This window comes from Zootermopsis nevadensis, unplaced genomic scaffold (genome assembly GCF_977971745.1).
Source record: "Zootermopsis nevadensis isolate Lab colony 2312 unplaced genomic scaffold, Znev_1.0 Znev_ptg000017l, whole genome shotgun sequence".
In the NCBI taxonomy this organism is placed as follows: Eukaryota; Metazoa; Arthropoda; class Insecta; order Blattodea; family Termopsidae; genus Zootermopsis; species Zootermopsis nevadensis.
This window is the reverse complement of record NW_028259149.1, coordinates 9,350,948-9,368,258: the sequence shown is the minus strand read 5'-3', so window position 1 is coordinate 9,368,258 and position 17,311 is coordinate 9,350,948. Positions and strand designations below refer to the sequence as shown.

Genomic DNA, 17,311 nt, shown 5'->3' with positions numbered 1-17,311 from the left:
GTAGCTTTCAGACAAACTATTCTTTTCAATATATTGTCTTCTCTGAGTGCTGTGCCTTTGGATGTGGACATGTGAAATGTAGTTAGTATTTATCATGATGTAACTGTTCGTGTTATACAGCTACTCTTTTATTTTACATTCATGTTCTGTTTATTGTAGCGTGTGTGTATGAAATGTGATTAGTCATCTGCATGGTGCTAGGAAGCAGAAAGGATTGTGCTAAATATGGCTCAGACTCCGCTGGGAAATGCCTGTCTTCACCTTCACAGTCTATAAGAATGTACGCTTGTATGGGTAAGTTTTAACCTGTCCGTGAAGTTCTACATTGATGTAGTCGACATTGGGCATAGTCATTAATGTGCTTCCAAACTCGGCACTGCCCCACTTAGCATTGGAAAGATGTAGACATGCTGTTTGGAGTACACTGATATTCCAATTGTGTTCTTCACGCCACATTACGTTACGTAGATCATTGTTGCACTAATGTCATTAATACATACTAACGCTGTTTTACCTATTTTGGATGTGTCAAACTTGGTCTTTCACGAAAAGCGAAGATCATAGATGGGGATGTTTGAGAGCAGGGTGCAGAGGATAATATTCGGAACTTTTGGGGAGGACAGAGAAAATTTAACAATGAGGGCTTAGTAGTTTGTTTTTTAACATTATATTATTAATATGATAATACCAAGGAAGAGGGGGTGGGCGGAGCATATAGCACTCATGAGTTAAATAAAAATCTAAAAAAACTTAATTGAACATCCACTTAGTAGATCTTGGCGAGATGGGAGGATATATTAAAGTGGATGTTACCTAAACAATATTGGCTGGATTCACCTGGGTCAGGATGGGGACCATTGGCAAGTTCTTGTGTGAACACGGTAAAGAATTTTCGGATAACAAAAAAAGACGAAGAATTTATTGGCTAGCTTAGCGACTATTAGCTTCTCAAGAAAGGCTCTGCTCCGTGGGGTTTTTAGACGTAACACTGTTGCTCCGAATTCGTTCCGTTTCCTGAATTCCCTATTCGTCAACTTGCGTTCATTTCAATAGTCTGATTGCCCGCGCCCGGACGCAAGCGCCGTTCGTATTACGTTCTGCGAAGTGACTGGCATATACACTGTGTCCACGGTATCATGTCGCCGTTCGATATACGCAGTGGATTGGCCATTACGTTTACATCTTTTACAGCATAAACCTAAATTATATGGATGATTTATGTTATTTTGTTTATGTCAATTTTCCCCAATTTCATAGTACAAGATGAGAACCGCCAGGAATTTTTCTAGTTGACTGGACACTGTATAATCGTTGTGTTAGAACTTCGAGTAATTCCTAAATTACTGACTAAGATATCAATTGTGGTGAGTTCAGGAGTCCATCTACCTTGAAATTCTGAAGGTGACTGATAATTTTAGCTCAACCCCTTTTATATGAAAGCCTATGTGAACGTTATGGGAAGGGAAAATATCCAACGTACAAGATTGGGGTCGAAATTTTTGACACTGTATAATCTTTACTAATAATAGGTACATTAAGGAAAGAACACAGATTGAGAGTGTTTGAGCAGAGCTGCTTACAAGAACATTTTATCTAAGAGGGATGATATGAGAAGAACACATAATTAGGAAATCCATACTTTGCAGTCTTCGCCAAATATTAAGATAACAAATCAAGGAGTATGAGATGGACGGAGCATGTAGCACTTACAGATGAGATAAGAAGTGCTTGAAAACTTTTGGTTGTAAAGCCCGAGGGGAAGAGACTTCTCTGAAGATCTAGATGTAGATGGGAGAATGATATTAAAATGAATCTTAGGGAAATGTGGTTGGAGCGTATGGATTTGATTAATCTGGTTGAGGTTAAGAACCGGTTGCGGGCTTTTGTGCCCACGGTAATGAACATTTCGGTTTTATATAATACGGGGAATATCTTTTCTAGTTGAGGGTAATGTTTGTTTCTCGCGAATCACTGCTCCTATGTTTTCGTTTTACGTATCATATTCATCCTTAATTATTCTGCCACAATTCAATGGTGCATAATCAATTATACAAACATCGTCATTAAATAACGTGATAATCAAATATCAGTCGACAGTACGTAGTGCCTACACATGATACAGAATCGTTAAATAAATGACAAAAGTAGAGTAACGTGCTCCGAGAGATGCATATGATCTTGAAGCACACTGTATTTGCATGTATATGCAGCTGATCAATAAAACCCAGTCAGCGAAGGATGAGGTTTGTCAAGGGAAGGGGGAGTGAGTGTTGTAAAGACTCCAAATAAAAAGAAATGAACGCAGCAGGAAAGCAAAGAAGTGAAGTAAGAGAGGGTGTACGAGGGTCATAGCGTGATGACACCAGTAGCAGAGCGCAAGCGTATGTGAACAACAATATTGCTAATTTCTACAACCAGTATGAAGGGACTGGCCATACTGTGGAATTGGTGAAGGTTAGCAGCGGAAGTTTTAATGTTTAGTGGTTGGCTCGGCCAGTAGTGGAAGCGGTTGCAAGATTACCAGCTAGCAGCTAGTGGCTGACTGTGGTACCTGTATGTTATATGTATCTATTCATAGCTGGCGGAGAACTGCAGAAGGCGTCTGGAGGGGAAGTAGCTCACAGAAGCTGAGGCGACGGTCGACGTCGGCTCAGTCTGACTCCTTGGCTCCCGCTGTTGCTGCTTCTTCACTGTTACATCCGCAGCAAAACGCAGGATTCACCCACATGAGATGGTCTCCATATAAGGTAACCTGTGATATCGTATTTCTTGTCTGTTTGTTAATAGCTGTGAAGTCTTGTCGTTGCCCATTTAACGAGCCCATTTCAACATTTGTTGGTAACACATAATTTCAAGTTTTAAAAACAGTAATGAGTGGAACTAACGGAAATAATTTTAGTATTATACTCCGCTAATACGTAATTACTTGACAACAGATTTGAGTTTCATTTGCAGTTTTTGACAAAATACAAATAGTTCCAATAAACATAACTTCTTGGAACGACAGTTAATTCGTGTACTGTTCTCGGTTCAACCCATCAAGGAATTTGGACTTTTGTTTAAAAATCTTCGCGAATTCCCCCCCCCCCCCCTCAAACTCACCCACAGAATCAGAATACCTTGCCTAGCTTCGAAACACGCAGTCAGTAGGAAGTAATTTTTGTTCATTTGCTATTAATCTTGTTGAATTAAAAAGAATATGGCCATGTGACGTTTGTTGTGCTTACTGCCCTGCGTTGCATTTTATGGGTGTAGGTTGTTTCACTGAAGTCGGGACACAATAGATATTTGTTGATTTAATCAGTTCAAGTACATTCTTGATTGAAAATAATTAAGCATTGAGCCAATTTTTATTTACTGGTAATGTTGATAAAAAGTAGCCCAAAAACATTTAAACAAACCTGTACTATCTGACAACAGTAGTATGACATGAATCAGTTACTTCGTAAACAGGTTTCGTCCAATAAATTTCACTAACAGAATGTTTTTTATTATTATTTTTTTTTTTATAAAAGAAACGGCAAAAGCTCGTACATTCGGAAATTTGGAGTCAAATTTGACACATTTTCCCGCAACCCAATCGTTGTTGCAGTGATAGGCCTGTTTGTTGGTTTAACATTTCATTGAAGTCTGCATGAAATGTAAATAACACCGCTATTTAAAAATTTAAAATTTTAATTTCCATTAGAGGATAAAGCTTGTCTACGGATTTTGTTACATTCCACTCTTTATGAAACGCTTTAAAGCTTAAAGCTAACAAAATTATAAATTAAGACGAAGGGAATATTGGTCGCAATATGGCGATTTGCGTAGCAGTGCCATTACTCATAGCGAAAGGCCAGAAAAGTAACGCTACTTATTTCTCTGTTCTTGTTATCAATGGTCATATGAGAACTGCAAGTAGCCGAATAACACACCCACATTTTTAACCCTTCGAAGCTCAAAGTTCTTACCTGAAAGACAACGCAAAGCGTCTCTATTAGAAATATCAGTTGGTTAATGTTGTTTACGAAAGCAGTTTCTATTTTTTATTAGAAAACTACAAAACCGAGACATAAATTATCTTGGAAAAATGAGTATTTATTGTATATTAGAGCAGGTGGTACATATAGTTACCATTGTGCTTTAAGGAGTCAGGAGTGCGTGCGTTTGCTTAACAAAAGACCCAACGTATTCATTTCAAGATTTAACGGTCGCTTTTTAAATTTAACTTCCATAGAATTAAAACAAGGTTCCGCTTAGCGTCTATATTACCTTACCCGGTCGTCACCTGTTCTGGGCACAGGCAGAAGGTATCAGGACCTGAAGCCGTCCATACCACATGAATAAATATTTATTCAGAATCTAATTAGGTCTTCTATTAAATGGCCTTGCCCTGAAAATAAAGTCTGAATAATTCATCTTTCTTCCTGGCCATCATTTACTTAAACGCTTTCACTGTTAGGCGTATTACATTGCGTTACTTTTTTCTCGGAAACCGTGAAATTTCTATATTTGCATGCTACTTTATTGGAAAAGTTTCCGATTAGATTCCGTGTGGGCTTGAGGATTTTCGTTATAACAGTGATTGTTTATCCGGCAAATTTAGTGTAAACATGGATGCTACTTGAGTCTTCATGCATTAGATTCCTCGTTCAGAACCTAATAGTCGTTTATTTAGTCTAGAAGTTCCCCGTCTTTTATGAAACCCGAAGACTCATTTCCGTGTTCACAAGAGCTCGCCCTGGGCCCCTATCCTGAACCAAATGAATCCATTCCCCCCTCTCGCGTGTCAAATTTATTTAAGGTTCATCTCAAAACACTCACCGATCTACGTCTAGTTCTCCCATATTATCTTTGCGCTTCTGGTATTAATATCAAAATTTTGTGTATATATCTCTCATACGTGTTACTTTCCTCATCCATTTCGTCTTAATTTCTTCTGTCACCTTAACAGTGTTTGGTGAAGAGTAGAAATTAAGCTTCTGTTTCTACAGAGTTCTCAAGCCTCCTGTTGGGTACAAACAGGTCTGCTTTCTTCGGAATCTTCACTTTGCATTAAGGCGTAAATATATTTACACGTGATTAAATAAATGTCGATTAAATCGCAGTGTTTCCACGTGGTTGTACTCCGGTCCTAACCAAAATACTTTCGAATGGATTTTTATGACACTTGGTAGCGTCGTCATGCCGTTAGAATGACATCGCTTTTTAATTTTGCTACTACCAATAAATGTTTATCGTGCTAATATGAGGTGACATCAACACTAACGCTACCTACAAGTGATTTCTCACGTTCTAGTTCGTGAGTTGACGTTCTTCTTCAAGGCGAGAACAGTAGTTCCCAGAGATAGCAGAAGTCGGCTAACAACTTTTAAACGTGATTTTAACGCAGCAAAACAGAACATATCGTTGAATTGATTTAGTACAATTTTTAATAAATTACCTGTTTTTGATAAATTGTCCTTGCTGCCCGCAAGTCGTACAAAGGGTAAAGGTTGAGAAGCCATTGATAATTACAGAATGAAACAATAGACGTCAGAAATTCTTCTCGCAGTTTCTTGTTTAAATTTATTATACGTGTAGCACATAGCAATCGAATCGATTAACTGTTTGCCCCTCACTGCATTACATAGATGATATAATTTTCTTTGTCTGCTTTACGCACACATTACGTAGACTGATGGCTTCATCTGTTATCTATAGGTTTTGCTGGAATTACGTTTTCTACCTTTGGACGTGATATCTCTCCTTTCCAACCTTTCCTATCCTCTTACTGGTTTTCAACGTAAACCACTGGGCAGGTTGGTGGAACCGTAACGCTCTGCAGGAACGCGGGTCCAATTTCTGCAGGGCTGTGATTTCAATGAGGTATTTTGTGATTTTGTAGGGTCTCCAGGCGCATGTCGGAATAATACCGTGAAATAGACGACTACCGCCTTCTTCCAAATCCCGTCTTATTCGGTGATGTACAATCTCTGCCTTTAAAGCCTACATCGTTGAATAACAAAGGGTTTATTCACAACGTCAAACCCCAGGGTAGCAATTCTGTTCGAGATTTGCCTCGACGGAGTTGAAACGTGGCAATTAAAAGAACACAGGCATGCCGTTTTGTATTGTATTTTACCCTGAGTACCTGTGTTAGACGAGAGCTTGCCAAAATTGGAAATATTCATATCCCGAAGGATTTCTTTGTAAGTACGCGTTATTCGTGAAGGTTCTCGACCTGATCAGGCACTAGCTCGCATTTGTCTCACAAAATTCCTTTATCATGAGGTGTAAAGGGAAGCGGACGCTTGTGTTAGTAATTCTATATTTAACCCGAGTTCCTGGCGTTACCAGCTGTTCTGTTTCTGATATCGTAGTTCAGAGAACTGCTTGCTAGCTTCTATAATCCTTTCACTTTTTTGATGCGCTTTGAAAAAAAAGTTGCATGTGATAACTGTTACGATTGAGCGGTAAAGCTCCCCACATTTATTTTTGGATGTCCCTCTACTTCAGTGTCTACTGGGCACAGTAGATTAGTAACTGAAATTTCAGGTTTTCATGGCTCAGTGAAAATTACTGTATTTTTGAGACGTTGCGCCATGTAATCTCGTAGAAATTGATCGACTTTAAAGATACGCACTGTCACAATCATCAGGGCGATATCCCTGATGATGGAGGCAGTAAACACCTCAGATCGTATAATTCATATGCTGATGTAAGAGACTTGTACTTCTTGAGATTTGTTGTGATGCCGTGTAATTATGGTTCTTTACCCTGAATTTGGAGGCGATACGTTCCTACAAGATGTCGGTTATCATTAACAAGATTATACTGCGTCAAACCTATAACCCATTTTGCATAGTTCTGCTTGTATAATTTTCAAGTCTGTTTTTAAATCCTTTCTTAAGTATGTTAATTGCCAGATATATTTGTACTTACATTATTAAATAGTTTCACATTATCTTATTTTAATTTATACTTAATTTAATAATTCTGCAGGTTGGTTGTCAAAGTACAAAATACTTGTATTTAAATAATTAGAAGAATCATTATCATGTTGGCGTTATACCGAATTGTCTTGGTCGTGTTCCTATTTTACTGAGCTTCAAGAGATGCTGAAACAATTGCATTTACGAGCATATCGGGCGTCTATTAGATCAGACTTCATTACATGTACACGTAAAGTACCCATTTACAAGGCAAGAGCTCTGCTTTATAATAATTGCACTGTTAGATAATATGATATCTTCCTTACTGCAGTGGTTTGGAAATCACTCGCAGGTAACATGGCCGTCTTGCACCCCGGAGGTTGGAAATCGATTACTTCCTCCGCATATAACCCGGTCGGTTAATTTGCCACTTGTGGTGCTGCGATGTGATTGGAGCAGAAATTCTGAACGTTACCCCCCCCCCCTCCTGTCAACCCCCCTTCCCCCTTCATTCTCTGCATACTTTAGGTTCGTACCACGGTCGCCTGCAATATCATGAAACGTTAAGTCAGGCGAAAAAAGATTTAATTGTACGTATAATTATAATGCCTGATTAATTCGCCGGTTATAGGGTAAAGAGGTGTAAGCAGTAGAAGTTTAGGATACGAAATACAATTTTCTGAAAGTCATCACAGATAATTGGAGCAAAGTGTTTCTTGAACAGTACCTGCTCAGGGAATCAACATATTCCCTCTTTTTTTTTAATACGTACGTTCATTGTCGCGTTTACAATAACTGACCATCTGACCCTATTCTGAGCGAGATTAAACCTCGCTTCCTCGCACTCAATTTATTTAAGTGCAGACATTACAAAGTTCCAAATTCCTTGCCAGTTCTTCGTTGCTTACGTCGTACCAAGGAATCCGTCAAAGCCCGAGGCCCTGTGCAACATTTCTTAACACTTTTTCTTACAGTGAGGTGTCGTTACCATGTTGATTCTGTTGAAGTTAATATCAGTTAATTAGAAAAATCGGACATTCAGCTGTAACAGACAGTAAACTAATCACTGTGTAGCATGACTGAAGGAAAACATATTCCTCATATATTAATCTGTAAATGTGTAGTGTTGAAATGTACACCAAACCTTCTCATTTAACCTTGTCTGTACATGAAGAGACGTCTGGGTAAATTTCCATTATTTTTACATTGCTGTCATTACAGAATTGTATTGATAACTGGATTATGTTCAATACCACTCCAGGTTCTGATATGTAAATCTGTTTGTTTAAGAAGGTTACCTCGAATATTCTGAAAATTACGTTTGATTTTCTCTAAATTACATATTATTATAACGTGGATTACGACCTTGTGCTATTCCAATGGGTAACTTTCCAGCGGCAGTCTTGTGAACCGCCTAGTACTGCAGATCTGCAACGCCTGCTTTGTCTTGGATATGCAACTTGTTTTACACTTTTCACAGTAGCAGTAGAGAGGAAGAGTGGCACAACTTATCTATGGTGGCCTGTCTCTACTATCGTTAACGTTTGGAAAGAAGCTTTCTGACCTATTCAAGAGATACTGCCCCTACAGTGGTGTGGAGAGTCTGGATAAGACCAGTCACGATAGCGGACATCCCGACCCATATTTCAGCTCTGTACCTCTTGAATACATGTCTAAATCGATACACCAACCTTCTCGGTGCCCCGTTCAGATATTGTGCTTGTGAGACAGATGTGAGCTACCGCGTACCTTGTCATATGTACCCGTACGTAGCACAACGCCAAGCTGTAACTGAAAGACAAGAAAAACAATCGACCGGAAACCCTTACTTTGCAAAGTGACTTCGTATGGCGGTCATCTATTCTACTGCAGCGTCCTGCTCTTGTCAGGCATTTTCCCGCTCTCTGAACATTGCACCTGCCACAGTCAACGATCTCTTTCGCCGTTTCCTCCACAAGACCCCTTTTTTTCTATCCCGCATAGCTTGTTCCATATAGCGGCAGTAAGCTGGCTGCTGTCTTGGAAACTAGGTCAAGCGGGGAGAGTTGTTTACAGCCGCATTAATATAAACCCTAACACAGTGTAGTTGACAAGCACACGAAATTGCACTAACTGGCTGTCCAAAATGATGTAGCGACACGATGTTTCTTTCCGCAGAACAGTGGTTACAAAATTATGAACCGAGGATAACCGGAGATGTGGACCGTGCTGTTGCGCCACTAAAATCGAATAATGACCGTCTTTCCTTAGCCATCATCATTATTATTATTAATATGTTTATATGTGCATATGTTTTAAAATTACGTCTTATATTTTAGTAGTGATATTGCTCCTAGTTTGTATGATGGCATAAAAATCAAAGTTTGAGAATCTGTGCTGTGGAGATATTCCACTAATGCAGGAGTCACGAGAGTTCATTTCGTGTTTGTAGAGACTAGGTTACGGGCTGGACGATCGGTTCTTTTTCTGTTTCCTCGCCTTTTCCAGTTCGGTTCCGGGGCTCACCGAGCAAATGGGACCCGCATCTTGACTGTTTTGTTTTTGTTTCTTGCAGCCCCTGTGAGCGAGTGTTTCTTAAACTAAAGCTCGGAACTCGTTTTTGTTCCTTAAGTAACATTTCACTCTGCATATTACACTAGCAACTCGCTGTGTTGTCTGTACAGAGCAGTTTATGAAGTCTTAAGTTTCATCTTCACCGGTCTCTGCGGTGTCTTCCAGTCTGTCTGTATCGCAAGGGCAAACACCGGTCCCTAGGGAAGCTTTCGCACGTAGGGTGTGGCGCAGGATAGGGTCGAATAGTGGGCTATTATGAACATGGTAATTATTGTTTAGGATCCGTGAAAGTTGGGGTATATCTTGACTATCTGAGTGAAAATGGACTCTGAAGGAGGTCCCTTGTTCCATAGAATTAGAGATAAATTGAATTGCTTTCGTGGCGAATAAATGTACCAAACTCCTCTTGAACTATCGCCCGAGAGAATCCTAATGCAGATGGAGTTGTGTTGAAACTAGGGCTGGGGTGTGGATATTATTTGGTTCTGTTTGTTCTGTGAGATGATAGACGCAGCGAAAACCTGTTCTTTTTTTGAAGTCACGGGTCACATGAAAGGCTTACCCTCTCTCCCCCCGGCCCCTTTCATGACTTTTTACGTCCACCATAGCCAAGCCAAGCAATGACGAGGAATGTTACCGTGTTAAGCAGATGGGGACCACAATGTTGCCAAACCGGCTGTTTTAATGTATTGCTTATATATTACATACATACAAGCGCATGGCCTCATATTCCGTACTTCACCAGATATAATTTTTGCGTCTGCATCCACCATCCGTTTGGCCAACGGATGTGTTGTACAGCACACCAGAGGTTGAACACTGGGAGAGGACAAGAGACAGCCGAAGCTTGCAAAAAAGAAACAGCAGCACTTTAAGGACGCAAAAGAATCAGTAAAATAAGAAGTTAGAAAATATACGCGTAGCATAAAAAATAGAACATGCTCGCTCTTTTATTGTCTTTAGAGCTCTTTTGTCAACGATTTCTTCCTGGCACCCGCCTTACTTGGTGATGACGTCATTATCGGGATTCACGTGTATGGTTGTGCAGGCTGGGGGAATCCCCCATGGGGGTTTCGAGATTACTTCCGCTGCCGGCACGCAGAAGGCGGAGAATTAGATTTGATGGTTCTGATTGGTATAGCGGAAGAGCGTCTGCTATCCAGTGTTAAAGCCGAAGTTCCACGCAACACAACGTTTTCTGTTTCGTATTCCGGAGGGTCGATCCTTGATTCGAAACCCACCCGTCTTTTTTCCTCAGTCCCTTAAGAAAAGTGTTTGGATATTACCGATACCGTAAGGTAGGCCATGACTACTTCACAACCCATAATCACCCTGTAATTTGACGCTACGTAATGTATACAGTTGTATACATTAAAAAAGAAAAGTACTTCTGATTTAGAATTCAGAAACTTCAGCTCCTGCGGACATTTTATGACTCTGGGGCTCGGCCCAAGGCATGACCTCTGTGCACAGAAAGGGTCGTACAGGGACCAAAAATATTCGAATCGGCAGTTCAAAACCATACGAACCACAGACAGTGGAGCAAAAATATCGATTTCAGTCTAGTTATTCTTTTAATCAGTTGTTCTTCCCAACTTTTCCTGCTCCAGTTACCCGCCTTTCAGAGGTAGCAGGACCCCAAGACAAAGTCTGTAAACTTAGAAGAGAAAGAAACGCTCTAGGAGACCCAAATGAAATGTTTCCGTAAAGTGGATCAGTCGGAATCGGATTACGAGTCAAGGTCACCAAGTGAAGGTCGACCCGCGTGTCCTTGCAGTTCCGTGGCTTCACCTGATGCACATCAATTAGCAGCACACGTCCTTTATGTAGCTTTTTACTTGTTCCAAGATGAGATGAGTTACACAATTACAATTTTGCCTGTTGTCTAGTCCCTTGCCCTAAATGCGTTGAATATATCTTAGAAAAGGGTGCTGAGAATATTTTTTGGCCCGAAATGAACTAACACTGAGATGAATAAAACTGCATAATGAGGAACTTTATAATTTGAACTCTTCAGAAGATATTATTAGGATAATCAAATTGAGGTCGATGAGCGAAACATGTAGAACGCGTTGGATATAAGCAATAAGTCGAAGGTTTCGGTCGAAAAATGTGAAAGAAAAAGGCCACTTAAAAGACAGGTGTACTTGAGAGAGTAATAATAAAGTCTGTCTTAAAGAAACAGGATGAGAGTTTGGATTTGATTTATCTGGGTTCAACATGGGGGGCCAGTGGTGGGCTTTTGTGGACACGGTAATGAACCTCCCGGTTCTAAAAATGTGGGGAATAAATTACGTTATGTTATATTGCGTTGTTGATAATTAGATTTCATTACATAATGGCTGTATTATGTTATAATACATTACATTGTATTAATAAGCTTTTTGCCTTGTTCTCATAATATGCTTATGATTAAAAAGCAAAGTGACCTTAAGTAATCGCCCTTACCGGTTTATAGAAAATATCTTATTATCTCCGTATTATGTGCATAAGATTTTGTCAGCACATTCAACGATTATTGTAAAAAGCCAATCTGGACGATTATCATTGCCTTAAATGAATTTCTTATACAACCATATCTTTCATGAGATCTGAAGTTTCCAGTGACCTCAAAATGTGGATTGTGCTCTGGGCTGTGACTCCCTGCAGCTTGTAGATGTTTACTACCAACGTTCGTTAGGAAGCCATCGCTTTAGTTTTCAGGGTAACTACCCACAAGGCGTCACAGCCTCGAAGACCAGAGTCCACAGAAAGATATTATTTTTATTCGATTATTTTGTGACGTTATGTCTGCTACGTTCTAATGAGATAAGACAGAATTACAATGAATTTATAAATGTATTATCGATAGCTACATCAACAGGAATTGTATTCGCGTGCCAAAGGGACGCGTTCGATTGGTGGAATTTAGGAAACCCACAGAAATCGTTCAGAAAACCTTGCATTTGGTCCGAGAGTTACCGCTGTGTTAATCTGTTCTGTAGCTAGATCTTGTCATCCTTGAGAAGAACACGTGTGGAGAAGCTGATATGCGAGAACTCATTATCGCGTGTTTTTCTTTTTCCGTTACTTGTGATTTGTGATATTGAGAACGGTCGCACATTCTTGTGCTATTGTAATCGTAATGAAACGTACAGTCACTGCCCGATTGGCCTAGTACGTAGAAATGGAGCTAGCTGTATGTGCCGACCTTGCATCCGAGGTTCATAAAAGAACGAAGGCGCCCTGGGCTTGTCGTGTTTGCGGTTTCTCTTAATAGTTGGTATTATGGTAGTTTGTGGCCTTTCGTTCTGGAGCAGAAAACTGCCTTTTTTTAACGCAACGTTGGGTTTCCGTATTTTGGTTTTGGTCTTGTTGGTTATAACTTATAACGCTGTTGTTCCGTTCCCGGGGGTTAAGCGCGGCCGGGACGTGACGCTGACCACCCACCCCTATCTGGCGCCGAGGTTAAGAATGAGTAGAAGCTACACCGCTCTCTCCCCAAGCGCCGACATCACGTGTAGTGGGACAGATTTGAGAGCGTCTGTCAAAGTATGAGTACAGCTGTAATAAAAAGCAATGTTCACACTTCGTTGGTTGTCACGTAAGCTGCACGCATTTCATTGTTACAGCGACAACTGCATTAATCTGTCAACAGGATAGAGTCATTTAAGAGATCAACAAAAAGAAGTATGATTCTGTGTTTAACGGTCGACTGTACTTAGAACCTACATAAATTGTGGGCAAAATTATTTTTTTACAGGAAATTCTTTAAGTGGGCTATTTCTGTCCGCGCACTGAGATCACTATGCCACAGGATGCCTGGGATTTTTGGTTTATTATGGCGCTAAAGAACGCGATGTTGTCCTCCATGTACATAGCTGTGTTGTAACTCCACGTGGACTTGTAGATTGATACCATCTGGAGGAACATACTGCCTTTATCTTTAGGGCTGTGGTCTACTCGGTGTTTAATCCTAGAAGACAAATCTCCATTTCGAAATGCAAGAATATCTCTTCTCTAAGGCGAAGTGTATACAGTAAGAATGTTGGTGGTAGTACCGTGCTCCATGATAGTTTGTACTCATGAATATGCCAGGGGAGACAATTATGAGGTTTCTAAAATAAACGACATTAGTCCAAAATGTTACATTTTTAGTTAGTTGCCATTCTTGTGTGTTAGACCTGCGCTCATTACGAGGTATATAATTCATAAATATCGCATTAGTCTAGAAGGTAATGAATGATGAAATATAGGCGTTTTTCTGATTGTACTGCTGAATTTCTTCAGACAAAAGCAACTCATGGTCATTTTTAGTCTTATTACTGTAAACGTAAGATAATTTCATGGGTAACTGTAATGATATGTTGCAACACATGTAAATGCATTGATACTGAATAAGAATATTAAGACTTTTTTTGTTGTTTTAGATGTTGGAAAGGTTCCTTTCTGATTTCCGAAAAAAATTTAATTTTGTACCTGTGTCCTTTTCCTCAGAAACGCCTTGTTGTTTTGGTTCGTGAGAATGCAAAGTTTGTAGTTTTGATAGTGTAATTACGTGTCATTTATCCCTCCATATGTGAGGAACAAAGTAGGAAACTGAGAAAGAAACTGACTTTTTGGATTCCCTCTTTTCTGAGTTTCTGGCACTTTAGTTTTCCAACACGTAAGTTGAAAGAAATTTAATAGACAACGCAAGTTATCTGGGTTTTTTCTTTCGCGCGACAGCCATTCATCTGTTAGTACGGATACTTTACAACATTGAAAGTTGTCACGTATTTCATTCATTCATTAATTCATTCTTCAGGTTTTACTGTCGCTACATTTCCGCTGCTTGTATTGCGAAGCGATGAAGGACCGTGTTCGATGACACAACACAATGAATGATCCTTTTAGAGACATTTTAGAAACGTACGAGGCCGTCAGCATTTTTGGCTGCTAGTCTGTCCTCAAGTGAACGAAACAACTCAGCTATGGACAAAAGCTTTCCCATTGTATATACTGTTTCAAAAGCCTTGCCAATTTACTAAACTTTTTATACCAGACAGAATTAAGGTCCGTGTTGGAAGACATGAAAAATAATCCTTTATAAATGTGACAAACTTGAAATATTAAGACCGACTGTAACAAACACGAAGAAATTAATAACAAACTTAATTCGGGATATTCTTTCTACTGTTTGCGTCAGAATCTTTTCTGTTCTTGGGTACCATTTAGAAAGGTGAAGATCAAAATATATAACGCTGTTATTTAACCTCTTTTTCTTGGGGGGGCATGAAATTTGATCATTCACATGAAGGGGAAAACGCGGAGTGTACAAGATTTGAAATTTCCACAGCAAATAAATATTCTCGGGCAGTCAGCCGCTGCTGAACACAGGCCAAATAAATAAATAAATAAATATCAGACAATCCTATTATATACTAAAATTCAAACAAATACACAGTCTTATATAGCCTATGAAATCTTTCAGTTCAGTGATCTTACAAGTGCTTTTGTCTAATTTGTGACGGCCATAATCTATTATCTACAGTTGTAAAAGCGAAACATTTCATCTGTTTCGTTGCTAGGCTACCATTCTGTGCAGCAAATGATCACTGTGTGTCGTCACGGCGGTAAACAAATGTAGGCTACGATGGTCTGCTATGATATATCTCTTAGTAAGAAGGGCTTAAAACAATGTAATTTCCATTTATTTAAACTTCTCATACTGCTCATGGAATGTGTATTCTTGAGATCGTTAGAACAAGCTAGTATTTTAATTATTTTAGAATAGTTTATTTTAAAAATCCGGATGAAGAAGAAGATCGCTCTCGCCAGAAAAGCAATGGTATCGTACAGCAAGATTAAATTCTTTTCAGACGATCAACAGAGGTAAAGTCTGATAATGACATGCATTTCAGCTACTTTCATAAACAAGCTGTCTTTTGGGTTTCATACAGTTTATAAAAATTGTTTAAAGGGGTCAAGAGATAATTAATTGACCACTGTGTGGTTTAATGTCAAATTACGATCTTTACTAGCTTTCATATGGATCCAATTGTTAACGTTACTCCTAGTTCACTGTCGTAAAAACTCTGTGACACAAAAAGAGTCCATGGCGAATAAAGGACTTTTCTTCATCAAGACTGCAGTAAATGGGGCGCCTATACTTTCACGCGAACCTGCATCATGTATGCCAATAATAAAAGAAAACATCGAAGTATTTGTATCTAATAGACCGTAACGTTATTTTATTTCAAGGGTAAAATTTGATTGATAGATAGTTGATGCAATATGTACGTAGTTGTAAAAGGTAACTTGTCCCTGTATATAATTAAATATCACGCTATGACAACGTGTGGGGCAGTGGAGGTATAGCTCCATGCATTCTGAATCCCAGAATTGAAGTAGTTGTACTAGAAATGGACCCTCGGTCGTCCAACCTGTAGCCAATTCTCCTGGCATGTATTTAGCTTTTTCAATGTACGATAAACAGAACAATTCTGCCACAATTTGAAAACCACTACTGTGTTCCTTACGAGTTCGATGCACCGATAATGATCGAAGTAAATTTTCTGTCGTGGTCGTTCGCTCCACGGCATTTCTGAGCCAACAAGCCCTTTCTTTACTATGTCACGAACACTGGAGGCCGAATGGCGATGAAGCACGTAGCAAGGGAAAAACAACCATATGAAAATAAATAAAAATTGGACCAGTTATAAAATAACTTCGCTAAAAATACTCTCGTGCATGGTTTCGCTGCGCGTGTGGTATTGGGTTATATTATAGACTTGTCAACGGACTTCCACGTATGCATTTGGCCATACGAGTGCCAACATCTGGAAGAATGTCGACTGTTCGAGGAAACAATTTGTTTCGGATATTGTATACAGCTTAAGACATCAAAAAACACGCTTTTTCGCGAATTGAGTACATTTTCATGTTTATGAACCATTAAAATGACGTGTTACGTACTATAACTACACGCCCGGGGCTCGATTCCTGGTAGAAGGAGCTCATCGGAATTTTGTCTTCATAACATCTGCAATACACTCTTCTGTCGTATACATACGCGAGATTCATTCTCTGGAAATGCAATCACGTGAAGTTAGCCACTCACTCACTGTAGAGCACGTTTAATATTCTCTCATAAAAGATATTTTGTATAACTTTTTTTTAATATATTTTTGGCGGATTTTAATTGAGTTCAATATGGAATGTTCGTACTTAAACCTGGTGACAAATACTCGAATTTCGTCGTTATCAGACAATTACTTCTTGATTACCTGGAATTAAAGTTTACTTAATCACCTCAAATGTACTCCAAATGTAAAAGAAGGATTTGAGGCGGTGAGTCTGAAGATGCCTATCTGCTGGGTTGTTGAGCTGTGTAGTCTGGTAGGAGTTCACTAACGTTTGCTGCCTCCATTATCATCGCCCTGATGATGAAGGCAGCAAGGACCTCTGAAACGTTAGTAAACTCTTACCAGACTACACGGCTCAACAACCCAGTAGACAATCATCTTTAAATGTAAAAGTGTTTTAAACATTGTAAAAAAATGCAAGTTGGTGGTAAATGTTGTAAATTTGTGTTGTGGTTACACGGTATTAAAGTTATGAAGATTGTTGAAAGCACGTTAGATTACTTTCTTTATTTCATAGAAACGCTTGTCGAATGGTAATCTCTTACTGAGTAATGTTCTTAGCTGTACAGATGGACTGTGCTCGTAATAAGGAATTCAGAATATTGGCTTTCAACCCCTAAGAAGAGTCCATATCCCAGGTAATTCATTTTTCTCCTTTCTCTGGCCTCAGAAACTCGGTTGAGGTCGCAGTTTGGAAACAATAGCAATACAAAGAATACGGCAAGAACATTCATATACTTGCTTCGTAGAATAGAC

The 17,311-nt window shown here is 39.3% G+C and overlaps 1 protein-coding gene across 4 annotated transcripts in view; it reads left to right on the top strand.

Annotated features, from left to right (window-relative positions):
* Positions 1-109: 109 nt before the first annotated feature.
* Positions 110-17,311, top strand: part of LOC110839344 (BTB/POZ domain-containing protein 2) — a 49,702-nt gene continuing 32,500 nt past the window's right edge. For 2 of the 4 annotated variants that reach the window (XM_022083511.2, XM_022083467.2), the window contains exons 1-2: positions 2,262-2,454; positions 2,579-2,747. The gene's annotated coding sequence lies outside the window, so the exon portion shown is untranslated. Of the gene's footprint in view, positions 295-2,261; positions 2,455-2,578; positions 2,748-17,311 lie in introns of those variants that run through there. The other 2 variants (XM_022083484.2, XM_022083475.2) reach the window with 2 other exon arrangements.